The sequence below is a fragment of the Panthera onca genome, chromosome F2 (assembly GCF_046562875.1).
Source record: "Panthera onca isolate mPanOnc1 chromosome F2, mPanOnc1 haplotype 2, whole genome shotgun sequence".
Taxonomy (NCBI): Eukaryota; Metazoa; Chordata; class Mammalia; order Carnivora; family Felidae; genus Panthera; species Panthera onca.
Window position 1 is genome coordinate 73,590,367 of NC_138356.1, and position 12,824 is coordinate 73,603,190.

Here is a 12,824-nt window from a genome sequence, read left to right on the forward strand (position 1 = left end):
AGCGATCAGCATGTGACCCTTTGGCCACCAACGTTGGTTTGCAGTAGAACATGTGACTCAGTTCAAACTAGCAAGGCAGGAAGACATATTTGTTGAAGCTTCTGGGCAGGAAGTGCCTCTCTTTTCCATAGGAACTAAAGGAAAGGAACCGCTTTCCTGTGGATAGCCAGGTTGAAGCTGTGTGTTCCAGAACCCTTGCAGCAAACATGGCTTCCAGAAGCTAAAGAATGAACAGTACAGGGTGGCATGTGGAGGGCAAAGCAACATATAGAAAACGACAGAGTTCAGAGAATTGCCCTGATGATGTCACAACCCCCTGGAACAAACTGCCTGAAGCACAACTTCTGAACTTTGCTGTCCTACAAGCGAATACACGCCCTTTATGGATTAAACCAGTTTAATATTTGTCAAACTAGGAAAGGAATACATGTTTGTTGAAACATGAGAAATAGTAAAAGAATACATAAGACAGAGCTAATCAGCTGCTTCTATGTTCCTTCTCATCCTATCTTCTGAAATATCCAATATTAACAGTTGGATGTTGGTATGGGTTGGAATGTGTCTCCCCAAAATTTCCTATGTTGAAGTCTTAAGTTCCAATATCTCAGAATGTGACTCTATTTGGAGATAGGATCTTTAAAAAGGTAATTAAGTCAAAATGAGGACTACAGGTGGGCCCTAAACCAATAATATTGGTGTCTTTATAAGAAGAGATTAGGACAAACACACAAAGGGAAGACCATGTGAAGATATGAGAAGACAGCCATCTGCAAGGCAAAGAAAGAGACCTCAGCAGAAACGAATCCTGCCAACACCTTGGTCTTGGACTTCTAGCTTCCAGAATTGTGAGAAAGTGAATTTCTGTTGCTTAAGCCATTTAGTATATGGTACTTTGTTATAGCAGCTGTTGCAGACTAATACACATTTGTATCTTTCCACACCTACCTCCTTGCTTTCATCTACACCTACAACGTATCTACACACAACCATGGATTCTGTCTTTGTTTTTATCAAAAGATTCCTACAATACACGCGCTTTTGTCACAAAAAGCACGGGTACTGCTAAAAATCAGCTGAGACCAGTCCATCTCACCTATTTCCTAATTTTACATGCATGTGCATGTAAATAAATATAATTTCATATAAATGCCATTATATACAACTCGGGGTCTGGAGGAAGAGTTTTTTGTTTTTCTATTTGGTTTTCTCATTTGTTGTGTGTTTTTGTTTTTGTTTTGGGGGGGGTACTGTTTTCTTTTACTTTCATTTCTTCCCCAAGGTTTGTCTCTCTTCTTTTCCTTCATACCCAAGATAAACCAAATTAACAACCTCATGTGTGTCCCAGCACCCACACTTTTCTCTGCTCCATGTAACCTTTTTATTGCCAAGTTATAGCATTCCAACCCAACTGCACAATCTCTGGGAGCTGATGGCTATAACACAAAGATGTGCCTTCACCCCATCCAGTCCAGTCCCAGGGTGGATCTCATGATAGTTCACGGTGGACCTCATTATGCCTTAGGGCTCAGGGGTTAAAATGAGAGCCCCAGATGGGGACTTTGCCCAAAGCCAGAAGCAGAAGAAACATGGCTGACCACATGTGACCTTATGATTGCCTTTGTTAGCACACAAGAGACACCTGCTGGAGACGGTCAAGATTGGTGGGAAAAGCGAAATTGTGCCGTGGCTGCTGGATACCCTGTAGTAGTCGGAAAACCCTACAAAAACTGTTTTGTTCTCCCCAATTTAACTCTCCCTGCCCCGACGTCGCGTTTAGATGATAACATGGGAACAGACTGGTCTCCGAAAACAGCTCAGACGCACTGATGGCAATCGGTTGTTACTGTCTAGTGTAAACATGACTTATCTGTGTTAACGGCAAAATTACACAACCATGGTTTTGTGCCTTTATAGATCCGTAAAGTATGAGAATGAGACAAGAAGTTCCCATTTACCTTCCTTTTAAAGACTCGAGTTATCGAACCAGTCCTGCTGCACTTTGCTCAAGGTGATCTGTCCTCAGCAGGGTAAAGGCAGAATAGATCAGAGAGACTCCAGACCCAAGGAAGCGCTGTGAAGAAAACAGTGGAATTTCACACAGGATGGCCTCCAGGTACGTGCCATTCAGAAACCAGCTCTGCGGCCGCTGAGCTCACAGTTTTAGGCCACACATCCACACACCAGCAGCCTGTCTGTGCTCTACCATGAGCTTTATTTTATGCAGCAACTGATTCCACCTCTTTCTCCAGCGTGAGATAAATGCTCCTTTGGGCTCGCACACTAGAAATATCCTGTATTTCAGAAACAGAGTGTTGGGGTGCCTGGGTGGCTCAGTCAGTTAAGCGTCTGGTTCTTGATTTCGGCTCAGGTCCTGATCTCATGATTTGTGGGTTCGAGCCACACATCCGGCTCTGTGCTGACAGTGTGGAGCCTGCTTGGGATTCTCTTTCTCCGTCTCTCTCTCTCTGCCCCTCCGCTGCTTGCTCTAAGATACATAAATAAACTTTAAAAAAGAAAGAAAGAGAAAGAAACAGGGGCGTCTGGGTGGCTCAGTCGGTTAAGCGCGTCCAACTTCAGCTCAGGTCATGAACTCGCATTTCATGAGTTCAAGCCCTGCATTGGGCTCTGTGCTGACAGCTCAGAGCCTGGAGCCCACGTCAGATTCTGTGTCTCCCTCTCTCTCTTTGCCCCTCCTAGCTCATGTTTTGTCTCTCCCTCTCAAAAATAAACATCAAAAAAATATTTTTTAAAGGAAGTTTTACAAAAGATAAATAAAAGAAGACAAAATGGAGGGTTTTACAAATAGATAAACTCTTCAAAAAAGATTCTGAATAAAAGATATGCACAGGTTAACACATGTGAAGATGGGAAAAAAACAATGATAATCCTCTCAAGCAACAAGTGCAAATCAGAACCATAATAAAATATTTGGGGTCAACAAAACAGCAAAATAAAAGATAATGTAGTGTTGGTGAAAATACAGGGAAACTGGATTGTCACACAGTCCATGGGAGAATAAATTAGTACCAGCTTTCCAAAAAGCAATTTGATAATTCATAAGCAAATAAACACGTGACTACTTTTGAACTGCAACTCTGTTTATGGATGTTAATTCTGGTATACAAATATTTATTGTCTTAGTAAGCTGTTCATAATACACGAGGCTGTTAGTTTTTCAGTTTTTCTTTATTTTTTAATTAGGCTTCAGACCCAGCATGGAGCCCAGCACTGGGCTTGAACTCACAATCCTGCGATCAAGACCCTGCGACGAGAACTGAGCTGAGACCACGGGTCAGAAGCTTAACCAACTGGGCCACCCAGATGCCCCAATATATGAGGTTTTTAAAAATATGAATGAAAGCTGAGGACAAAGCACAAGCTGACACGCCGCACCCCCCCCCCCCCACACCAGGTGGGACACCTGTGACATTCTTCAGGCTCTCCTGGCTACCCAAGAACAAAGGAAAGGGAAAAACAAGTGGTTAACTGATAGAGATCACAGTCCTGCGGGATGAGTCTCAATCAGTCTGCAACTTAATGATTTACAAAAAACAAAAACAAAAACAAAAACAAAAACAAAACAGGCAATCTCCAGAAACCTATAGTCACAGTTTCCTGGAGCCCTAACATCACCCTCCCGTCCAGTGATGCGGGGAAAGAAGACAAGAAGAAAATGTAAACGAAATTAAATTCCTTTGTAAACTGGAGCCCACCGGACAGATGCTTGAAGGCTGGTGGAGTAGAACATTTCTCCAGCAACTCCCTACTGTCTTCATGTTAATGCTCTGCTAGGGGGAAAAAAACCACCTTAGCTTGACAATAGCTGGGCCTCCAGTATCTCAGGAGTTCTCTTTAGCACAGGAAGTTTCTCTTTGGAAATCTCCCTTTTGCCTTTCCCTCCCCCAACTCCACAGTATTTAACCAGTCACCCCTCACCACCCCAGTGCAGCTCTTTCTGCCCACAGGTCCTGTCCCCGGGCTCTAATAAATCATCTTTTGCACTAAAGACCTCTTAGGAACTCCTTTTTGGCCATCGGTTCCTGACCCCCACCCTCCCTCCGAAACTTCATCACCTTCCTAGATGTAGTTTTAATCCCAAAAGGCTAGAGGGATTCAGATCATTCTAAGTGCCTACTTACTGCACCTTTTAAAATGCTGCTAGACCCACTGGTCACCATCGAAGCTACAGTAGGCTAAAGACTTATTGCATTGGTAGACCGCTAATTCACCTTGTGAGAGTCCCAGACCCCCTGCTCTGGATGTTTTTAGCCTTCTCGTGCCCTCAGCCTGGACAAAGCAGTTGGCTTTGGAGTTAGACAGACTGGTCTCACACTTGTCACTCATTATCCATGTGTGAGGTCAGTTGTCAGGCTTTGGGCTTCAAGGTCCTTACCTGCAAAAGGGGGGTTATGTTCCCTGCCTCGGGGGGTTCTGCAAGGATTAACTGAAAGAGTGCACATTAAATGCCGACCATGGTGCCTGGCGCTTAGGAGTAAATGGGCAATAAATATCCCCGTATGTGTGTAGTTGGGGACCGTCCAGGGCAGCAGTGAATTTCTTGGGCCTGTGATGGAGGGGCTGGCTAGTGTCTCCAGTGTCCCCTTGTGAGTGAAGCATGCGATGAGTAGGGTGTTCTCATGGGTCAACAGCCACTTCTGGTGCTTTTATTTTTACTGCCTTTGTAGCAGAACCTTGATAAATTACAGCTATTTGCACAAAACTGGATTGCACAAATTGGATATCTGTGTCCATGCTTTGCTTCAATCTCATGCTGAGGTAATAGGATTATTACAAAGTGTGTGTGTGTGTGTGTGTGTGTGTGTGTGTGTGTTTATTCTTTTACTACGGTCAGGGTCTTTTCATCCATTTCTTACTTAGTAGACAGTAAAATCCTTCCTTTGGAAATAAGGACACAATGTTAGGGAAGTACTTCTTTCTTTTTTCTTTTCTTTTTTTTTAATTAAGAATATTGTTTTAATGTTTACTTATTTTTGAGACAGAAAGAGACTGAGTGCGAGCAAGGGTGGGGCGGAGAGAGAGGGAGACACAGAATCTGAAGCAGGCCCCAGGCTCTGAGCTGTCAGCGCAGAGCCCGACGCGGGGCTCAAACTCACGGACTGTGAGAATACAGAATAATACCAGAATATACCAGAATATATAATATATATGTAATATATATTATATATTATATATATAATATATGTTATATAATATTATTATATTTTTATAATATATGTTATATAATATTATTATATTTTTATAATATATGTTATATAAATTATTATATAATATATATTATATATATTATAAAAATATATAAATATATAATAATTATATATAATAATAATAATTATTATTATTATTATTTTGCCATAGCACTCCTCAATATCTGAAATGGTCGTATTTATTAAATGCTTAATTATTCACTATCTTTCTCATCTGCTAGACTATGAGCTCCTTGAGGGCAGAGAGCACATCTGGTTGTTTTTTCACTCCTGTTCCTCTAGTACCTAGATCAGTATCTGGAACATAATTGGTGTTCAGTAAATACTTGTCAAAAGAGAAATGTAAAAGGAGAATATGCTTTTGTGAAAAGATTTGACCAGCCTGAACCAGAGGGAGCCACCCGTGAGGCTCAGCTAATACGCTTTTTTGAAAAATTACTAGGTTACTGGACATCTATTAAAATCCTGAACAGGGGCACGTGGGTGGTTCAGTCAGTTGAGAATCCAACTTCAGCTCAGGTCATGATCTCACGGTTCATGAGTCTGATCCCCACGTCGGGCTCGCTGCTGTCCCAGCTTGGGGCCCACGTCGGATCCTCTAGCCCCCTTTCTCTCTGCCCTTTCCCTGCTCAGGCGCTCTCTCTCTCTCTCTCTCTCTCTCTCTCTCAAAAATAAATAAACGCTAAAAGAAATCCGGAACTTTTGCTTTTCTGGAAAATTACGTGACTTCTGGGAGCACAGTACAAACCCAACTTTTACTGTAAGCAACTGACACTGCTTCTGGGTGATGTGGACTCTTCTCCCCAGTTTCATCCCCACTGATGTGGAGAACAAAGGCAACAGAAATACAGAAAAATATTAAACTTTCTGGAGCGCCTGGGTGGCTCAGTCGGTTAGGCATCGACTCTTGATTTCGGCTCAGGTCACATCTCACGGTTCGTGAGATGGGGCCCTAAGACAGGCTCTGCACTGAAAAGTGTGGAACCTGCTTGGGATTCTCTTCTCCCACTCTTTCTGCCCCTCCCCAGCTCATTCTCTCTCTCTCTCTCTCTAATAAATAAATAAACTTAAAAAAAATACAAATATTAAACTTCTTTGTAACTTACATCCCGTTGACAAATACTTGAGACAGACCAAGTGACCTTCCTCCAAGAACTCAGCTGCCTCAATGTGAAGACTTTGCTAGCAGCAAAGGCAACCTTAGCTTGACATAAACCTGACCTCCAGGATCCAGTAAGTCTTCTTCAGCATATAAAAATCCCTTCGGACTTGCCTTTATCTCTGCCTATGCCCCGAGATGTACGTTAACAATTATCCTGCAAACATATGGCCCCACTGATACATATATGAAGGGTCTCATGACTGAGACAGTAGTAAATGACCTTGTCCCAATAGCAGCAAGCCACTCAAGGGCCTGGAAACCTTGCTTACAAATTCCTTAGAGACTTATTCTATCTCTAACCCCCTCCCAGCTTGAAAGTATATAATCAGTCACTTCTCACAATCCCAGTGTAGCTCTTTCTGCCCACGGGTCCTGTCCCCGTGCTTTAATAAAACCACCTTGTTTGCACCGAAGACATCTCAAGAATTCTTTCTTTTTTTTTAAGTTTTATTTATTTTGAGCCAGAGGAAGAAAGAGCAGGGAAGGGGCAGAATCCTCCCTTGAGGTGGGGCTCAAAGGCACAAACCCTGGTATCTTGACCTGAACCAAAATCAGGGGTCAGATACTTAACTGACTGAGCCACCCGGGCACCCCTCAAGAATTCCTTCCTGACTGTTCGCTCCCAGACCCCAACATTTCACATCACCTACCACCAAGTCTCCCTCTAGAGAACAGAAGAAAATATTTTTAAAGTATCCCTGAATCCCAACATCCTTAGCAAACGCTCCTTATGCTTTTACGAAGTTCTTCGAGATTTCCATTGTGAAAACACGGTCAGATTTCATGGTTGTTGTTCATGGTGCAGCAATATTGTAGCAAGATTACAGACACATAGACAGTCTAAAAATATCTTTGTGCATGATGTGGAGAGAGATCTTCCAGAGTATCCTCTGAAATATCATTCAGAGTAAAAATGCCGTGAGGCTGTACTCTCATTATTGTGGGTTCATTCCTTCTTCTCATTCACTTGAAGGTGAGAACATATTGACGACAAAGATGCCCTTAGGCTTTTGTTCTTCTACAAAGAAGTTTCCATGGAGTTCAACAGCTCTCAGTGAATCATTGTAAGACACTGTGTTAACTTCCTATAGCACACCAGGGCCATCAAGGATTTTCAACACCTTAATACTGCAACCATCTCTCATAACATATGCAAGCCGCCTCTTAAGGAATGCAGAAACAAAATAGTTCTAACGCATACAAAAATTTTTTAAAAGACAAACATAGTAAACGGCAGGGGGAGAGAAAAATTGCCAAAGGCTCCCTGTATTCCCTGTAAAGTTTTAATCAGGCACAATTCTGTTGAGCCTGGAATGGGAAGAGAATAATGAGCTTCTATTTTGGGAGGTTATGATAATCAGAAATCCTGACAATACTGATTTACTGCAAGGCACAAAAAAGCCATGGCCTCAGCTGGCAGGGTTGAAGTGCGTCCAGTTCCAATCTCTGTGAAAAGGGGATTGGTGCTTGACTAATACACCAGATCCCTGCATTCCAGAGCTCATGACTGTCTAATCTATAAGGACTCAGGCACAGATTTCCTGTTTTTTCCCCATCTTTTCTAGTGTTTAAAAAAAAAAAATCTATTCATTGATGCAGTGGGGAAGAAGCTGAGAGGACACACAGTCCACATCCTTTTTTCAACCAGTGGGGATACCGAGGCAAAGGAAAGTTCTCTCAAGTTCAACAAATAGGATGGACCCACCAAACGGCAAGGAGTTATTTCTACTCTTTGTTTTTAAAATGATAGGATAAATTAGCAAATTTAAAAGCAGCAAATCCTACCATTCTACTCAGTAGACAAGTTTCATCCATGCGTGCATAAAGAGTTTCGCCATTGGCATAACAAAGATGGTTATTTTCAATAAAATCGATATGGCTTGATCGTGAGACTGGATGTGGAGGCAGAGGACGATAGAAGGTGCAGACCTCTAGAAATCTGATTGGGGTAATCCAACAGAGGTAAACCCCTTATGTGTTCCAGCATCCCGAGAAACATCCCGAGAAAGAAGGCAGGACCTCATTTTCACAGCCTCCTTTTCAGCTAGACTCAGCCACGTGACTTATGCACCACCAATCAGATGCTCCAGAACAAGATGTCTATTCAAAAGTGAGAAGTGGCGGTGGGGGGGGGGGCGGGGGAGGGGGCCTGGGTGGCTGAGTTGGTTAAGCGTCTGACTTCAGCTCAGGTCATTTATCTCGTGGTTCACGGGTTCGAGTCCCACATCTGGCTCTGTCCTGACAGCTCAGAGCCTGGAGCCTGCTTTGTGGATTCTGTCTCCCTCTCTCTTTGCCCCTCCCCCGCTCGTATTCATTCTCTCTCTCTCTCTCTCTCTCTCTCTCAAAAATAAATTTAAAAAGTTCAAAAAAAATCTGGATGGGTCAGTTGGCTAAATGTCTGATTCTTGATCTCAGCTCAGGTCTTGGCCTCAGGGTCATGGGTTCAAGCCCCACATTGGGCTTCACTCTGGGCATGGAGCCTAATAAAACAAACAAACAAACAAACAAATAAGAAAAAGTGAGTAATAGACGGAGGCTACTGGCACATGGAATTTATTTTTCCAGAGAAAACTTGAGAGTAAAGTAGCAGAAGTTCAACAATACAGAGGCTGGCAGGAGGCCTGGGTGGCTCAGTCCCTTAAGAATCTGACTTGGGGTCAGGTCATGATCTCATGGCTTCTGGGTTCAAGCCCCGCATGGGGCTCTGTGCTGACAGCTCCGAGCCTGAAGCCTGTTTTGGATTCTTGGTCTCTCTCTGTCTCTCAAAAATAAATAAACATTTTAAAAAAAAGGTTTTTTTTAAAGAAAAAAAAAAAAAAAACTTGGAAAGGTAAGTACATGCTCCACTCTTTGAAGTGTACATAAACCCTTTCGAAAACTAGAGAGGTCTTTTGTCAGCTTTATGACCTAGAACAGTCTTTCTCAAAGACCTGGGAGCCCTTTCTTTGTAAACAGGAAGAGGGATACCCCTGTTCCGGGTCCCACCCCAGCCCCTTCTGCCTCCCTCTCTCTATTTCTCTCAGAGGGTGGGAACCTAACTTGAGTGGGTGCCTTTTTCCAAGTTGTAAAATAATCTCCTGTCATAAAGATATCAGAAGTTTGTTATTCCTCTGGAAAAAACCAATTAGCTAACGCAGAGGGTCGCCCCAATTACCTCGTAAAGTCAGCATGAAGTATGTGTGCCAAATGGTGCCATCAAGTCCCCTGACCTGGGGACTAGTCGTTGTCGTTTATCTGGAGAACAGGCAAGTAACAGGTGGCATCTGCTTGGCCGTGTAAGAGGGTGAGACCCCTGCTCGCGATCACTTAGCAGAATGCGTCGACGTGCAGCACGTTCTGCCTTGGCGCTTATTCGATAACAAGACTGTTTTCTTATCCTGCTACCTCTGCAGAGAGGTTTTCTGGGTTCGAAGATTTTGTTTTTAATTGTATTTCCCAGGAGTAGGCGCTCTGTCAGCCCGGCTGAGGTCCCAGATGACAGCCAGCTGCCCACCGTGGGAATGAGCCAGCCTGGATGTCAGGCCCAGTAAGCCCTCAGACGACTGTAGCCCCGGCCAATATCTGACCGTAATTACACGAGAGACCAGGCCAGGCCCCCTGGCTGGACCAGTCAATCGTAGAACCATGAGCAGTAACGACAAATTATCGTTTTAAGCCGCTAAATTTTAAGGGAGTTATTCTTTAATAGATTTTTTTTTTAAATTTTTTTTTAACGTTTACTTATTTTTGAGACAGAGAGAGACAGAGCATGAACGGGGGAGGGTCAGAGAGAGGGAGACACAGAATCTGAAACAGGCTCCAGGCTCTGAGCTGTCAGCACAGAGCCCGACGCGGGGCCCGAACTCACAGACCGCGAGATCATGACCTGAGCCGAAGTCGGCGCCCCAAGGGAGTTATTCTACAACAAGAGATCACCAAACAAACGACTTGTTCTCGCAACTAAGAGCTGACTGACTGATACATACAACCTCTTCTTCTGTGTGATGAGTATCTTCAGAGATAGGGGTCTGTTCCATCTCTGAACCCCCGTCTTGAAACGGGTATTAACTTTTTGCACAGAGGGAGTTACTGATACATATTTCCCTTAAATCGCTTTTTGGACAGATTGCAGTTTCAATCAAGTAAAAACAACAAATTGGATGCAATGCATGTCAGTTGAAATGAACTGAATGTTTTTATCTAACAACTGCTTCTAAAAATCATTTTCTCCTGTTTACACACTCCACAGATTATTTCCCTACAGTTGAAAGCCAATACATGGGAAAGTACATGCAGGAAGTACCCAGACTTCTTCATTTATTCAAAACCATTTCATGCTTCTGTTCACGTCAGGTAACACCATGTCGGGTTCTGTGCCTACTTTCCCCCCATTTTAATGGTATAATTAAAAGCCTTCTATTTGTTGACCAGAGGGACCTCTTCCACAAGCATCCACAGAGAATTGTCAAGATTGAAACCAAATGATTAGGCGCAAAAAATGCTATCTGCAGGGACCCATTGTTTCATTTCTGTGGCGCGTCAGCTTGTGCATGTAACAATTGTTGGATTATGTTTCCACAGATGCGGGGTGTCTCCTGAGCCCTGACTTTCCCACACCCCTGACATAATACTGACTCGCAGCCTCCACAGCAAAAGCAGTCCAGACGCTGCCTTTCTGCTTTCTCCAGGATGTGTAAATGCCTTTTAGTTGCAATTTAAATTGAATTTTGGAAACTTAGAACTGGTTTCCTTAGTTAATCTGGACCTTCCCAGCGTGATTAGTCCCCGACATAGAGGCTCAGGAAGCACAGGTTCACGGCATCACTTTCCCATTCTTTTCCCCATCCATTTTTAAATTTTTTTAACGTTTATTTATTTTTGAGACAGAGAGAGACAGAGCATGAATGGGGGAGGAGCAGAGAGAGAGGGAGACACAGAATCTGAAACAGGCTCCAGGCTCTGAGCCATCAGCACAGAGCCCGACGCGGGGCTCGAACTCACGGACCGTGAGATCATGACCTGAGCCGAAGTCGGACGCTTAACCGACAGAGCCACCCAGGCATCCCTCCCCATCCATTTTTAAAAGCCTCATGGCAAGAATCAGCAGACCATCCATTTTTGGTGAAAGGACTGTGGAAAGATGTAGTGAGTGACAGCCAGACCACAAAGTTTGTTGCAGGCGACCACCTCGTGCTCTGCGCTGATGGCGTGGAGCCTGCTTGGGATTCTCTCTCCCTCTCTCTCTGCCCCTCCCCCGTTCACACACACGCTCGCTCTCTCTCAAAATAAATAATAAACTGTAAAATAAGTAAATAAGCAAGTGAGTAAATAAAAATAAAAACACAAAATGTTATGGGCGCACCTGGGGGGCTCAGTTGGTTAAGTGTCCGACTCTTGATTTCGGCTCAGGTCAGGATCTCACGGTTCATGGGATCCAGTACTGCCTCAGCTTCCTTGCTGACAGCACGGAGCCTGCTTGGGATGCTCTGTCTTCCTCTCTCTCTCTGCCCCTCCCCCTCCCCACTCATGCTCTCACTCTCTCTCTCTCTCTCTTTCAAAATAAATAAATAAACGTAAAAAAAAAAAAAAAGACAAAATGTTAGTATGCACATCCCAGGGTTGCAGGGCAGCCTAAAAACAAGAATGTAGGCAATATCCTGAGTATTGTGTCTGGTTCCTTGCACAGGAGTAAATCAGTGTCACCTTTGATGACTGTCACATCCAGGGCAATACTGGGAGCAAGTTGGGGGCACTGTACTCCTAAGAGAGATATCACAAGATGTAGAACAACAAGAAGAGAAGGAAGACAAGGAAGAGGGGCAAGAAGAGGAGGAAAAGGAAAAGACAGAGGAAGGAGAGGAAGATGGCCAAAATGATGATGGGCCTTGACATAATGAGAACTGGGCAAGAGAAGAGACATCACATCCGGAGGGTATAAAGCACGAAGGTCACGAGAACCTAAATGCCTCATTGCTAAGGAAACAGACCTCATCATTCAGCATTTACATACTGAATGCTGATCTTGTGCCCAGCATGTTCGCAATATTTTTAACAAATTTGTTAATGTTATTTATTTTTGAGAGAGAGACGAGAGAGAGAGAGAGAGAGAGAGAGAGAGGAAGATGGAGTGCAAGCGGAGGAGGAGCAGAGAGAGAGGGAGACACAGAATCCGAAGCAGGCTCCAGGCTCTGAGCTGTCAGCACAGAGCCCCACGCGGGGCTCAAACGCACAAACCGAGAGATCGTGACCTGAGCTGAAGTCGGACGCTTAACTGACTGAGCCACCCAGGAGCCCTGGCATGCTCACAATATTAAATGTAGATATGGTTACTTCCTGCATGGAACTTACAGTCGAGAAAGCGTAATATCAACCAAATACTAATGAAAACACACGTTTGATGTTCTGTTGTCTTTTGCACATTTAGAGTCCCTTGAAGTCCGTGGCATGACCTTCTCCTG

The 12,824-nt window shown here is 43.8% G+C and overlaps 1 long non-coding RNA gene across 2 annotated transcripts in view; it reads right to left on the reverse strand.

The window, feature by feature from the left end:
* The window catches only part of LOC132664537 (uncharacterized), an 84,858-nt gene that overhangs the window by 56,586 nt on the left and 15,448 nt on the right, over nucleotides 1–12,824 (reverse strand). For both annotated transcript variants that reach the window (XR_013553631.2, XR_013553630.2), the window contains exon 3: nucleotides 1,956–2,071. This is a non-coding gene — a long non-coding RNA (uncharacterized LOC132664537). The remainder of the gene's footprint in view (nucleotides 1–1,955; nucleotides 2,072–12,824) is intronic.